The following is a 13,768-nucleotide window of genomic DNA, read 5'->3' as shown; positions in this document are numbered from 1 at the left end:
TAGATGCGGACCGATACTAAGTCGGTGATCCGAATGAAAAGTTATTTTTTAATAGGGGTACTATATTTGTTCAGCTCATAATTATTTCCGCCCCATGTAACACTAAAGTTCCATAATGTAGATAGCAACATTAATTGTTTAAGAAGAACAATATATATTAAATGACCACTAGTAGATGGCTGCAGAAAATACGTATCTTATATGGCCAATATTCCACTTAGCCCTAATACAGCCCTATATTCTTTTGTATTCATAAATTCACATATTATTGTTTGTTAAGACCTTCGTAAATGACATAATATAAAAAAAAAAGACATGCACAAAACCCAATGAACAACCCATTACAAACCAGGGCTTATGTTGTGCATGTCCAGTGGAAACATAATAATACTGACGTTATAATGACTTATGCCTGTGTTTTCATTCACGCGTTTGCGCGTTGCGTAAGCGCGCTCCGGTAAACATAAAACCATAGTCTGCATATTGTGATCAGAGAGAAAAACTCGGATCGTGTTTGTATCATCGTACAAATTATTTTAAATATGAAAAAACGTACGTTAACAAGGCTGGTGAGATCACTTAGCAGCTCAGACTGGTCCTTGCAAAGTTTAGCGAACTTGACTTAAGCTTTATAGCAACAGCCGTTGTGCCACAGAACGCACTGCAGGCTACTGGTTCAGGAATCGCGTAGACCGCTATCATCTAACGTGAAATGTGCCGCACAACGTCTGAATATTGGGTTGATTTTCTAATTTCTTATAAAGTGAATGATTGGAGCTGTGCTTCTCTTCAGCCCAGTTTCCTCCCGCTCCTCCGCGGCGTGTTCCGCCCCACCCGCGAGATGCAAACCCGCGCAGACAACACCGACAGGTTACCCCAAAGACACGCAGCACGTCTGCTTGTCTCCTCAATCGGCATTTCAGGATTTTCCCCCAAGGAAAAGAACCCAAAACGCAGCCGCTTTGGTCTCATTTAAATAAACATCAGGTAAAAGATTAATAAGATATAAAACAATAAGGTATCCCATAATACACAGATTCACAAAATCTCCCTGAGATTTTAACTTTTATTTAGCACATTCTTCTCTAACAAACACAATAGTTCATCTCTTTTAGTGAGTGTTTTATTTTGAGTTCTTATTTTTTTTAATTATTTATATTTTATGACCAGTAAAAAATATTATCGGGAAACCCTGCCATAAAACACTGTTTAAGATCGAATCAAATGTTAAAAAATTAGTCCATTCTTATTTTTTTTTTTTAAGAATAATAAAATATATAAAAATAAAAGAATGAAAAAAATACAATTTAATAATCCAAAAATAAAGAAAAAAAATAAATAATAAGAAATATTTTTAATATACTATTATAGTATTTGTTGATTTAATAATAATTATTAATATTTTTAAATTATTTTAATTTTAGTTTGTTTTTGTAATTTTTTTATGTCTATTTAGTTTATTAATTTGCTTTTAGTTTGAGTACTTCAGCTTTAAATTAAATTCAAAAGGTTGTCTTGGCAGCTAACTGAAATAAGTTTAGGTTTTTTATTTTTATTAACAATTTATTCGTAGCTTTAGTTAACGGTAACAACACTGCTAATGTCTTTAATAAATGAATCGAGTGTAAATAAACATCTTAAAACAATGAGAGATTGCAAAAATCTCGGCTCTTGAAGATTCTGAATGCTTTTTTTCCTTCATGAACTCCTCGGACGATCCCTTTTTCCAAATAATTGTTGAAAAAAGCTGTTTTATAACCATCCTGACTTGTTTGGACAAACCAGACGAAGTATCAGTGAATGTGAATGTGCTGGAGTTCAGAGGTCACCCTGCATCCTCCTGACCTCTCGGTGTGTGTGAGATCGGATCACTGTGGCTGGTGTTGCTTCCGTATCTTGACCTTTGACCTGTACGTGTGGCTTTCTCTTTCTAGTTTGCCTCAGGTCCTAGAGCTTTACCACAGCAGGTACTAACACAGACACACCCACATACACTGAACGAGACCCCATTGTGATGTGAGCTCTGCATTGTATTCCACAGATGAGGGATAAATAGATACATAAAATTAAATGAATAATTAAAAAAATTAATTTAATTAAAAAAAAGAAAGAAAAGGTTAAATAAAGTAAAATGAATTCGAAAAAAAAATACATTAAAATAATTTAAAGAAAAAGATAATAAAATTAGATAAATAATTAAAAAATTATATTTAATTATAAAAATAAGAAAAGGTTAAATAAAGTAAAATGAATTAGAAAAAAAAAATTAAATAATTGAAAAAAAGATAATAAAATTTTAAAATGAATTTAATAAGAAAAGAAAAGAAAGAAGAAGGAAGATAAATAAAATAAATAATTAAAGAAATAATCAGCTAAGCCAATAAGTAAAATAAATGATTAAAAGGAAGACAAAAATTAAATTTAAATAATAAGAAATCAAAAAGTATGATAATAAATGGGCTGAAGCGATTAATAAAAGAAAAAACTATTTATTAGGACACACACACACACTCTGTCTCTCTCTATCAACACACACACCCACACTCTATCTAACCGAGCATACACACACACAAACACTCTCACACTCTTACACACACACACACACTCTCTTACATCATTCGACATACACACACACCTCTCACACACACACTCTCTCTCACACATACACACACCACTCTCACACACCCACAACTCACACACCTCTCTCTCTCTCTCCCTCTCCTGCTCTGACACACACACACACACACATCACACACTCTCTCTCTCTCTCTCTCGACATCTCAAAAACACACACACACAACACACTCACACACACTCTCTCTCTCTCTCTCTCTCTCTCTCTCCACTCTCAATTCAATCAATCAATTCAAATTGCTTTATTGGCATGAATGTAAATGATACAATATTGCCAAAGCTTACTATACATATACAAAATAATAATAAAAAAAATACTAACGGAATATAACAATAATAATAATTAAATGAACATCACAGTAATTGGAACTGAATATTTATAACATCTTAAAATAGTTAAACTGTAACAGATTATCAATGTGTGAACATTTGATACCACAGTCTTTAACTTACATAGAAACACACAAACATACTAAGGATGACTGTAGTGGGCACAAGTGTAGTCTCTCTCTCTCTCTCTCTCTCTCCTCAGACACACACAACACACACACACACACTCACACACACTCTCTCTCTCTCTCTCTCTCTCTCACTCTCAGACACACACACACACTCACTCACTCAGTGTGTTGATTCTGCTGACTCCTCCCCTTTGTAAACTCTGTCCCGGTCAGCTGACCGTCTGTACCGTTCCTAATTGTGCAACTCTAAAGATGGGGAGGATTGTAGGGCGCAGGGAAAAAAGGCCTGAAATGGGTTTGTTGGATGGTGCCTGGGTGGTGTTGATGAGTCTCCTCTCTCTCTCTCTCTCTCCTCTCTCCTCTCTCCTCTCTCTTCTCTCCTATCTCCTCTCTCTCTCAGTACCGTCCCCTCATACGTGATCCTCAGCAGTAATCAGGTGGCCGGTCTCCTCTCCTGGTTTCTTATCCGGCCGAGTACGTGACGGCGTAGCAGGTGATACGGTTTTCTCCTGTACGTATGGAGTCCAGGAAGCAGTAAGCGTTATGTGTGTGGTGGTGCGTGTGTGTGTGTACCTACTTTACCATATTTGGGGACAAATTTGTACCCAAAAGTGAGCAAAACCTGACAAAATCGCCAAAAATCACCATTTGGGGACGTCCTCGTTTTTAAATCTGGTATAAAAATAAACAAAGTTTTTTTGAAATTGTAAAAATGCAGAAAGTTTTCTGTTAGGGGTAGGTTTAGGGTAAGTAAACGTGTGTGTGTGTGTGTGTGTGTGTGTGTGTGTGTGTGTGTGTGTGTGTGCGTGTGTGTGTGTGTGTGTGAGAAACAGTTTGGGGGGGTGCTAGTGGTTGTTATGGTAACCGGCCCAGTATTCCGAAATCGTCATGGTTATGACATCACATTATCATACGACCGCCCACATTTTCCGCATCACTCACTTATTCATTCAGAGCTCATTATAATATGTAAGTGTTAAAGGTACAGTAACGTGTGAACGGATGAGTCTGCTAGGAGCCGCTGGTTATTTCTGCCAGCTGAGTGATTTCTACCACCGACCCCCTTGCTTTCAGCGCATCAGATCGCTGGCCCTCTCTCACGCACACACTGCAGCGCCACACGCAGGTCAGTTTGAGTTCAGCACGGACTCAGAGAGGTTAACGTGTCGAGGCAGACGCTCAGAGAGGGCATCATGGGCCACTGAAGCTCTGGGGGTACGTGACTGATATTTCTCTCCTTCACCCGTGCCTCTGTCTTGGGCTTTGACTATATTTAGTCTCTGGTCAGCAGCGCTCCTCAGTAATGTGAGTTGGGTTGGCTTGACAGATATAGAGTGACTAGAGGAAAAAACAACCAATTAGAGCTGTTAAAAGCGGCCATATGACCAGGTAAGAGGAGTCTGTTTTCGTAAAGTACAGCGTTTGGCGTTTTGGTGTTGCAAACAGAAACAAAATACAGTGGCAGAATTTTAAAGTACATGACAGTTAATTAAAATAATAATCAGTAATATATTATAAAATACAATAGATTAAGATAAAATAAATATGCACAATAAATAAAATAAAACTAAATAATTTTAAATAGTAAAGGACTACTTTGGACATTTTTGTCCAACAAAATACTGTCAGACAATTTTAAAAGTAGTAGCATTACCGTAAAATATAAATAATATAAAATTCAATAGATATAAATGGAATAAATGTGCCCAATAATTAAAATAAAAAATCTAATAAATTTAAATAAAGTACTACTTTATTTTTGGACAAACAAAATACAGTGGCATTTTTTTAAAGTAGTAATATGACAGTAATGTTAAAAATATATATAATATATCATAAAATATGATGGATTAAAATGGAATAAATTTGCACAAAAATGAGTTATAAAATATGATGGATTAAAATTGGATTAAAATGGAATAAATTTGCACAAAAATGAGTTCAAACAAAATAAAAACTGTCAGATTTTTTTTATTAATGTTGATTTTTTTTTTTTTAATAATTAATTAATTAATTTGCAAATCAAATCAGGTTTTCACTTAACCAGTGCACACAAGGGCAACACTTAAAGTAGTTAATTAAGTAGTTTTATTAATTGTTTTTATTATTTTAATATTTTTAATATTCCTTTTAGCATTTATTTTTATTTCTGTATTAGTATTTTTAGTACTTCAACTTAATTAATTTGTTAGTTGCCATGGCAACATTTCTATTTTTTTTTTCATCAAAGTTTTTCATCTTTCATTTATTTTATATATATATATATATATATATATATATATATATATATATATATATATATATATATATATATATACAGTACAGGTCAAAAGTTTGGAAACATTACCTATTTTTAATGTTTTTGAAAGAAGTTTCTTCTGCTCATCAAGCCTGCATTTATTTGATCAAAAATACAGAAAAAAATGTAATATTGTGATATATTATTACAATTTAAAATCATTGTTTTTAAATTTATTATACTTTAAATTATCATTTATTTCTGTGATGCAAAGCTGAATTTTTAGGATCATTATCACATGATGCCCTTTAGAAATCATTCTAAATATGATGATTCATTATCAAAGTTGGAAACAACATGGTTCTGCTGCATTAATATTTTTTTTTTCAGAACATGTGATACAGTGATTTTAGGATACTTTGATGAATAAAAAGTAAAAAAAAAAAAAAAGAAGCTATGTTTTTAAAATATAAATATTTTGTAATAACAATATACACTACTGGTCAGTAATTTGGGGTCAGTAATTTTTTTTTTCTTTTTTTTTAAATCTAAAATCAATACTTTTATTCAGCAAGGATGTGTTAATTGATAAAAAGTGATAGTAAAGAAAATATATTATTAGAATATATATTATTAGAATTTTTTTTCGATTTTTTGAATAAATGCAGTTCTTTTTAACCTTTTAGTCATCAAATATATTAGACAGCAGAACTGTTTCCAACACTCATAATAACTCAGTAATATTAGAATGATTTCTAAATGATCATGTGATAGTCTGGATGTTACATGTGACACTGAAGGCTGGAGTATGATGCTGAAAAAATTCAGCTTTGCATCACAGGAATAAATTATTTTTTTTTTTAAGTATATTTAAATAGAAAACTATTATTTTAAGTTGTAATAATATTTCACCAATATTACTGTTTTTTTCTGTATTTTTGATCAAATAAATGCAGGCTTGATGAGGCAGAAGAAACTTCTTTCAAAAACATTAAAAATAGTAATGTTTCCAAACTTTTGATCTGTACTGTAAATATATATATATATTTAATAGCTTTAGTTTTAAGGTTTTAGTGAACAATAACAACGCTCTATAAGGGACAAAAACCTCTGAAATACAGCTCAGATTAAACATAACGAGCATTTAATAGATAGAAGTGATTAATGACTTACATTTTGACATTCGTTACCCGAAGCATCGTATGTCTTCAGAAGACCTGCAATGAATGGAGTGTTTCTGCATTTAACAGCATGGGTTCAGAATGACAAGAAAGTAAGAAATAGTCTTGATTTTTTGGCTGAACTGTCCCTTTAAGGGCATTATTACGACTGAAGACTGATGATGATGAGGGGGGCGGCTGTTGTGTTGTTATGTATTTTTGGCTGTGACAGACTCTGTGTTTGCTAAAGTGGGCTGCTGTGTGTGTGCTCTTGTGCGTTTCTTGGGCTGAGAATCACTGATAGTTCAGCGATGTGTGCGCTTTGAGTCTTAAAGTGTGAATCTGAATTGAGTGATTACTGATTGATTGGCATTTGCACAATTTTTGGTTCCAGCTGGGGCTTATTACCCCGCCCAGCCCCAGTTCACGCCCCCTGTTGCCCCGCCGACTGTCATCATGAACCCCGCCCCCCAGCAGCAACAGGCCCCGCCCCCTCAACAGCAGCAAGCTCCGCCCAGACGGGAACGCAAGCAGGTAAAGCATCCATCCGTCTCATGCGTCTGAAGCTTCAGGGCTTTCTGTGGCCTCTCCTCATAATATTTCTTTATCTAATGTTCATTTGACTTGCATCTCTCACCGTTCCAGAAATTAAGCCGTCAAGGTTGTTATTTTGACTTTTTTTTATCAGCAGTTTATTTCTGAATTAAGAATAATGTGCTCTCGTGAGCCGCATGTCATCCATCCAGAATAATTTGTTAATTTCATGCCGCTTTAATTGCTGCAAACTGAACAAATCAAGGCTTTGAATTGACGAGGCGACACGCAGAATTCATTTAAGAGACTGATATGCAACAAATGCAGGTTTATTATGAACCTTTCCTGTTTCAAAGATTTATTTTCTCGTTTCTAATTAACGTTCTAATTTCCCTTTTGTGTATTTTTATTTGTGATTTTTTTTCTTTCTTTCTTTCTTTCTACTTTATCTTTCTTTTTTTCTTCCTTTTTTCTTTTAGTTTCTTTCTTATATTTAATTAATTTTAAATATAAGAAAATTTATTTTTATTTGTGATTTTCTTTTTTTCTTTTTTTAATTTTTGTTATCTTATTTTATTTTTCTTTCTATATTTAATTTATTTCTTTTATTTAATTTATTTTTTGTTCTTTCTTTCTTTGTTTATTCTTTCTTTTATTTAATTTATTTTTTGTTCTTTCTTTCTTTGTTTATTCTTTATTTTTCTTTCTTCCTTTACAATTTTTAATTTTTTTTTTTTTTTTTTTTTTTTTTTTTTTTTTTTTTTTTTATTTTTTTCTAATATTTATATTATATATTTATATTTTTTTTTTATTTTTGTTTTCTTTCTTTCTTTCTTTCTTATTTTATTTCCTTCTTTTTTCTTTTTTTATTTATTTATCTTTCTTTTTCTTTTCCTTTTTTTCTTTCTGTATTTGACATTTATTTAATTATTGGATTTTTGTTTTATTCTTTCTTATTTATTTTTTTTTTTCTAATATTTATATTATATATAGTTTTATATATTTTTTATATTTTTTTTCTATATTTAATTTCTTTCATTTGTCTTTTTTCTTCCTTTTCTTTTGTTTTCTTTCCTTCTTTCTTTTTTCTTTGTTTATTTTATTTATTTAATTATTTTCTTTCTATAGTTTTAATTTATATTTTTATTTTTTTTATTTTTTTTTTTTTTTTTTTTTTTTTTATTTCTTTTTTTTTTTATTTTTATTTATGATTTTTATTTAATTTTTTTTTTTTATGTTATTTGTTTTTTTTTTTTTATTTTATTTTTTCTTTCTTTTATGTACTTTGTCTTTTCTGTGTTCTCTTTTTATTTTTTGTTTTCTGTGGATTTTTTTGTGTTGTGCTTTGTTTTGTTTTTTATTGTTTTTTGTATGTTTTTTTTTGTTTTTTGGTTTTGTTTGTACTAGTTATGAGCAGCAAGTATATATTCTGCAACAACAAAAACGAATTTTCGGTTTCTACCAAAATAGTTTTGGAGTGCCAGAAAAACTATTTTTAGTTTTATGTTATTTTGGTTTTTGATTTGCAGTTTAGCGTGTTTTTTTTTTGTTATCAGGCTTTCGGTGGACTTTGAGTCCTCGATTATTGATGTTTGGCTTTAAGTGGGGTAGAAACTGAGAAAGAGGAGGGAGAAGGAAGAGAGGCGGAGAAGAGAGAGAGAGAGAGAGAGATGCAGGCAGGGTTGGGTGTAATGCATTAATTACTATAATGTAATTACAGTAATTACTTTTGCCTTGAAATAGTAAGGTAAGGGATTACTCCTCATTTTTATGTCATTTAATTACAGCTGCCCCTGCATTAAATGCTGTATAAACTATAAAACATTTAGTGGATTTAACATCAAGGTGTAACATCTAATGTTAAAATGTATGTTTTTAATATAATCATTTACATTTAGTCATTTAGCAGATGCTTTTATCCAAATGAGGTCAATAGAAGCAATCAGACCAATAAAAGGGCAATAATATGTAAGTGCTGTGAGAAGTCTCGGTTAGCCTAACACAGTACACAGAGCAAGGGTTTTATATAGAATAGAAGAGGAAAAGAATACGGAATGGAAAAAGAATAGGGAACGCTAGTGTTAGAGGCTCCATTTTAATAATAAAAATAAAACAAGTCAAAAGAATAGAAATAGAATAGAAAATGGTAGTGTTAGAGGGTCATGGTTTTTATAATAAAAAGAAAACAAGTAGTAAGAATAGAAATAGAATAGAAAATGCTAGTGTTAGAGAGTCATTTTATAATAAATATAAAGAAAACTAGTAAAAATAGAAATAGAATATAGTGCAAGTGTTAGAAGGTCTTTTTTATTAATAAAAACAAGTCCAAAGCAATAGAAATAGAATAGAAAATGCTAGTGTTAGAGGGTAATTTTTTTATAATAAAAAGAAAACAAGTAGTAAGAATAGAAATAGGATAGAAAATTGTAGTGTTAGAGGGTCATTTTTTATAATAAAAAGAAAACAAGTAGTAAGAATAGAAATAGAATAGAAAATGCTAGTGGTTAGAAGGGTCATTTTTATAATAAATAAAAAGAAAACAAGTAATAGAATAGAAAATGCTAGTGTTAGGGTCATTTTTTTATAATGAAAAAGAAAAACAAAGTAGTAAGAATAGAAATAGAATAGAAAATGCTAGTGTTAGAGGGTTCATTTTTATAATAAAAAGAAACAAGTAGTAAGAATAGAAAATAGAATAGAAAATGCTAGGGTTTACGTTTGTTAGATAGTGTACAATTGTTAGAGTGCATTTGTTATAAGTAAAAAGAATAGAAATAGAATAGAAAATGCTAGTGTTAGAGGGTCATTTTTATAATAAAAAGAAAACAAGTAGTAAGAATAGAAATAGAATAGAAAATGCTAGTGTTACTACTTGTTAGATAGTGTTACAATTGTTAGAGTGCAATTGTTAGAAGTCAAAAGCAATAGAAATAGAATAGAAAATGCTAGTGTTAGAGGGTCATTTTTTTAATAAAAAGAAAACAAGTAGTAAGAATAGAAATAGAATAGATAATGCTAGTGTTTTTTATAATTAGATAGTGTTACAATTGTTTAGAGTGCAATTGTTAGAAGTAATAAAAAAGCAATAGAAATAGAATAGAAAATGCTAGTGTTAGAGTGTCATTTTTTATAATAAAAAGAAAACAAGTTGTAAGAATAGAAATAGAATAGAAAATGCTAGTGGTTACTACTTGTTAGATAGTGTTACAATTGTTAGAGTGCAATTGTTAGAAGTCAAAAGCAATAGAAATAGAATAGAAAATGCTAGTGTTAGAGGGTCATTTTTTTAATAAAAAGAAAACAAGTAGTAAGAATAGAAATAGAATAGATAGTTCCAGTGTCAGAGGTTCAAGTGTTTTTTTTTTCTTTCTTTCTTAGAATTAGAATAGAGAATGCTATAGAGTTAGAGGGTCAAATGAAATTTGTTGGTCAATTCAAAAATAATTTTTATGCCAAAAGTTTTGAATATATTATTTATTTTTAAGAATTAAACATGGTTTCATCATAACTGGTTGAGGTTGATGGTGGGGAATTTACTGTGGAAAATAATTAGTAATTCAGTACTTTCTAGGAGAGAGTAATTAGTACAGTAATCTAATTACACTGTTTGAAGGTGTAATTAGTAATCTAGTAATTGATTACTTTATGTCGTACACTGACCCGACACTGACCTCAACCAGGGCCTTATTACCTAAAACTAAAACTAATTAAAACATTTTTTGTTAATTTAACATAAAATAGAAATAAAATTTAACATATTAGATTGAATTTACTAATCTAAACCCAAAAATTAGAATTGTTCTTTCAAAATGCAAAGTTGACGATGAGTTTGTATTTTCAAGTTAAATTTGTGTTTTTATTTCTATTTTATTTTTTATTTTTTGGCTAGTAAGTAGTAAAAAAATTTAGTAGCAAGTCTCTTCTGCTCAGCAAGGCTGCATTTATTTGATTAAAACACAGTAAAAATAGTGAAATTTATTACAAGTTTAAACAGCTGTTTTTCAGCCGTACTGTGATATCTCTCGTTAAGTGTCATTTATTGATCTGTGATGCACAGCTGTATTTTCAGCATCATTACTCCAGTCTTCACAGTGTCAACATGACCTTCAGACAATCATAATAATATGATGATTTGCTGCTCAAGAAAATTGAAAACAGTTTATATTTTCGTGGAAATGGTGATGCGGTGTCTTTACAAATGTCTTTAGTGTTACTTTTATGCTGAATAAAAAGTCCCAAACTCTTAGTTTCAGTACTCTCTGGTAGAGTGCATTCGGTTTTCAGTTTCTGTCGCCTCCACGTGGCTCTCAGTCTCCACCCCGTCTCTCTCTCTCCTCTCTGTTCTGTGTGGTGGGCCGTTCCACTCTGTGCATCATTTCACAAGGCCAAACCCTCTTCTCGTCGCTCTCTCTCACTCGGTTTCGCCTGTCCTTCTCTCCTGAGAGAGAGGTTTGAGGGGCCAATCGTCGGCCCAGAGCTTTGTCTAGAATCTGCTGCCCACTTTAAGTAGTCCGGTTCAGGGTTAGGCTGAGTTTAAACTCCAGCTGGATGAAACCAGGCTGGAACTTTCAACCTCTCCGTCCGAGGAGGGGAAGGTAGAATAATGCTGCCTCATGCATGTGTGTGTGTGTGTGTGTGTGTGTGTGTGTGTGTGTGTGTTTACTCGGAAATACTGGGAGTTGGTATAATTCATTTGCGTAAAGTGCAGATAAGTGGACAAGCAGTCTGTTGAATTTGAGTTTGTACAGTTTCCCAGGGCTGCTTTGCTCTTGTGCATTTGTTTCTTATAAGGTGCTGCACTGCGTGTGTGTGTGTGTGTGTGTGTGTGTGTGTGTGTTTTTATGTGTGTGTTCAGAGACATTCGTAGCATATTTTGTCTCCTCACAGCACTGAAATCCTCTTGGGTTAAATCACTCTGTTTATATCGTGACTTATTCGTGCTTTAGTCTTTTTATGTGCTGCATTTTAATGTCTCTCTCTCTCTCTCTCCGCCATGTTCTCATTTCCTTCTGTTACGTGTGCTGAATGTTTCTCTGTAGATCAGGATCAGAGACCTAATCAGGGGAGGTCGTGACATCACAGAAGAGATCATGTCAGGAGGTGGCGTCCACACCCACCTCCGGTAATGTACACACCCGTGGGCCTAAGGCAATTTGGGATTTTGCCTAAAGAAATGAATGTTTAGGAGTCATTATTGACTTTTACGCTCACATCAGATAAAGCTACGGTTTTTGTGTAAACTAACAATAAATATTTTCTTTACTCACTCTCATGTCAGTAGAATACTTATAATTAATTTTTATAAACTAAAATGCAAGTTTTGTCATCATTTACTCACTCTCATGTCCAGTCCCAAAAGACTTATAAATAATTTCCTTTTTTTGCATAAGGTAAAATAAATGTTTTGTTTACTCGGGTCTCATGTTGGTTTTAATGGGTTTGCAATCATTACAATTCTTGCATTTTATATTTTTATATATATATTTTTTTTTTTTTTTGCATAAACTAAAATGCAAGTTTAGTCATCATTTACTCACAATGACTTAGTTTTCTTTTTAGCGTAAAATAAAAATGAGTTCTTTGTCATTTCCTCATGTTGGTCCAAATTACTTGATTTTTATTTATTATTTAATTAAATTTAAAAAAAAAAAATTTAGTCATCATTTACTCATTCTCATGTCAGTCCAAATGACTTACAATTTTTATTTTAATTTTTTACATAAACTAACAATAAATGTTTTATTTACTCACTCTCATGTCATAGAATGACTTATATTATTTTTTGCATAAATTAAAAATGCAAAGTTTTGTCATGTTTTACTGCTCTCATGTCAGTCAAATGACTATAACATAGTTACCATTTTGCACAAGGTAAAAATAAATGTTTTGTTTAATTCTCATGTTGGTTTTAATGATTTACCAATAATGTAAAATTTTGCATTTTATTAATTTATTTTATATTTTTTTTTATAAACTAAAATGCAAGTTTAGTCATCATTAACTCACAATGACTTACAATTTTCTTTTTAGCGTAAAATAAAAATAACTGCTTTGTCATTTCCTCATGTTGGTCCAAATTACTTGATTTTTATTTATTATTTAATTAAATTAAAAAAAAAAAAAAAAATTAGTCATCATTTACTTCACTTCATGTTGGTCCAAAAGACTTTAAAATTTTTTTTTTTACATAAACTAACAATAAATGTTTTATTTACCACTCTCATTCAATACCTGACACAAAAAATTTTTTTTTTTTGCATAGGTAAAAAAAAAATGTTTTGTTACTCACTCTCATGTTGGGTTTTTTGATTTACCAACTTTAATTTTTCTAAACTAAAATTGTGTTTGTCATGTGGTCATGGGAAATGACATTTTTATTTTTTTTATTTTATTTTTCCCTAAAAATAAAATGCAATTTTTTCATCAATTTCTCACTGCATTTGTTTTAAAATTTTTTTTAAATGGGTTTTTTTTTTTGGTATAAAATAAAAAAACACGTTTGTCACATTTACTCACTCTCATGTTGGTCCAAATTACTTATTAATAATTTAAAATTTTTGTGTGAAGCAAAAATGAATGTTTTACTCACTTTCATGCCAGTTCAAATTCTTTATAATATAATTTTTTTTTTTGCAGAAAAAACACACGCAGCCCAACGGTGACAACGCTACACTTGCAGTTGCCATGACAACAAGAGCAGAGTTTCCCATCCTCGAAAACCGCTACCCCGGCGCTCCGCC

General features: G+C 31.3%; 1 long non-coding RNA gene across 1 annotated transcript; it reads left to right on the top strand.

Moving 5' to 3' along the window:
* The first annotated feature begins 3,881 nt into the window (after positions 1-3,881).
* Positions 3,882-12,133, top strand: LOC122147733. The gene is made up of 3 exons (XR_006161806.1): positions 3,882-4,310; positions 6,889-7,028; positions 12,068-12,133. It is a non-coding gene; the product is annotated as an uncharacterized LOC122147733 (long non-coding RNA).
* Positions 12,134-13,768: the final 1,635 nt, after the last annotated feature.

This window comes from Cyprinus carpio, chromosome A15, assembly GCF_018340385.1.
Source record: "Cyprinus carpio isolate SPL01 chromosome A15, ASM1834038v1, whole genome shotgun sequence".
Taxonomy (NCBI): Eukaryota; Metazoa; Chordata; class Actinopteri; order Cypriniformes; family Cyprinidae; genus Cyprinus; species Cyprinus carpio.
This window is presented reverse-complemented; position numbering and strand designations above follow the sequence as displayed.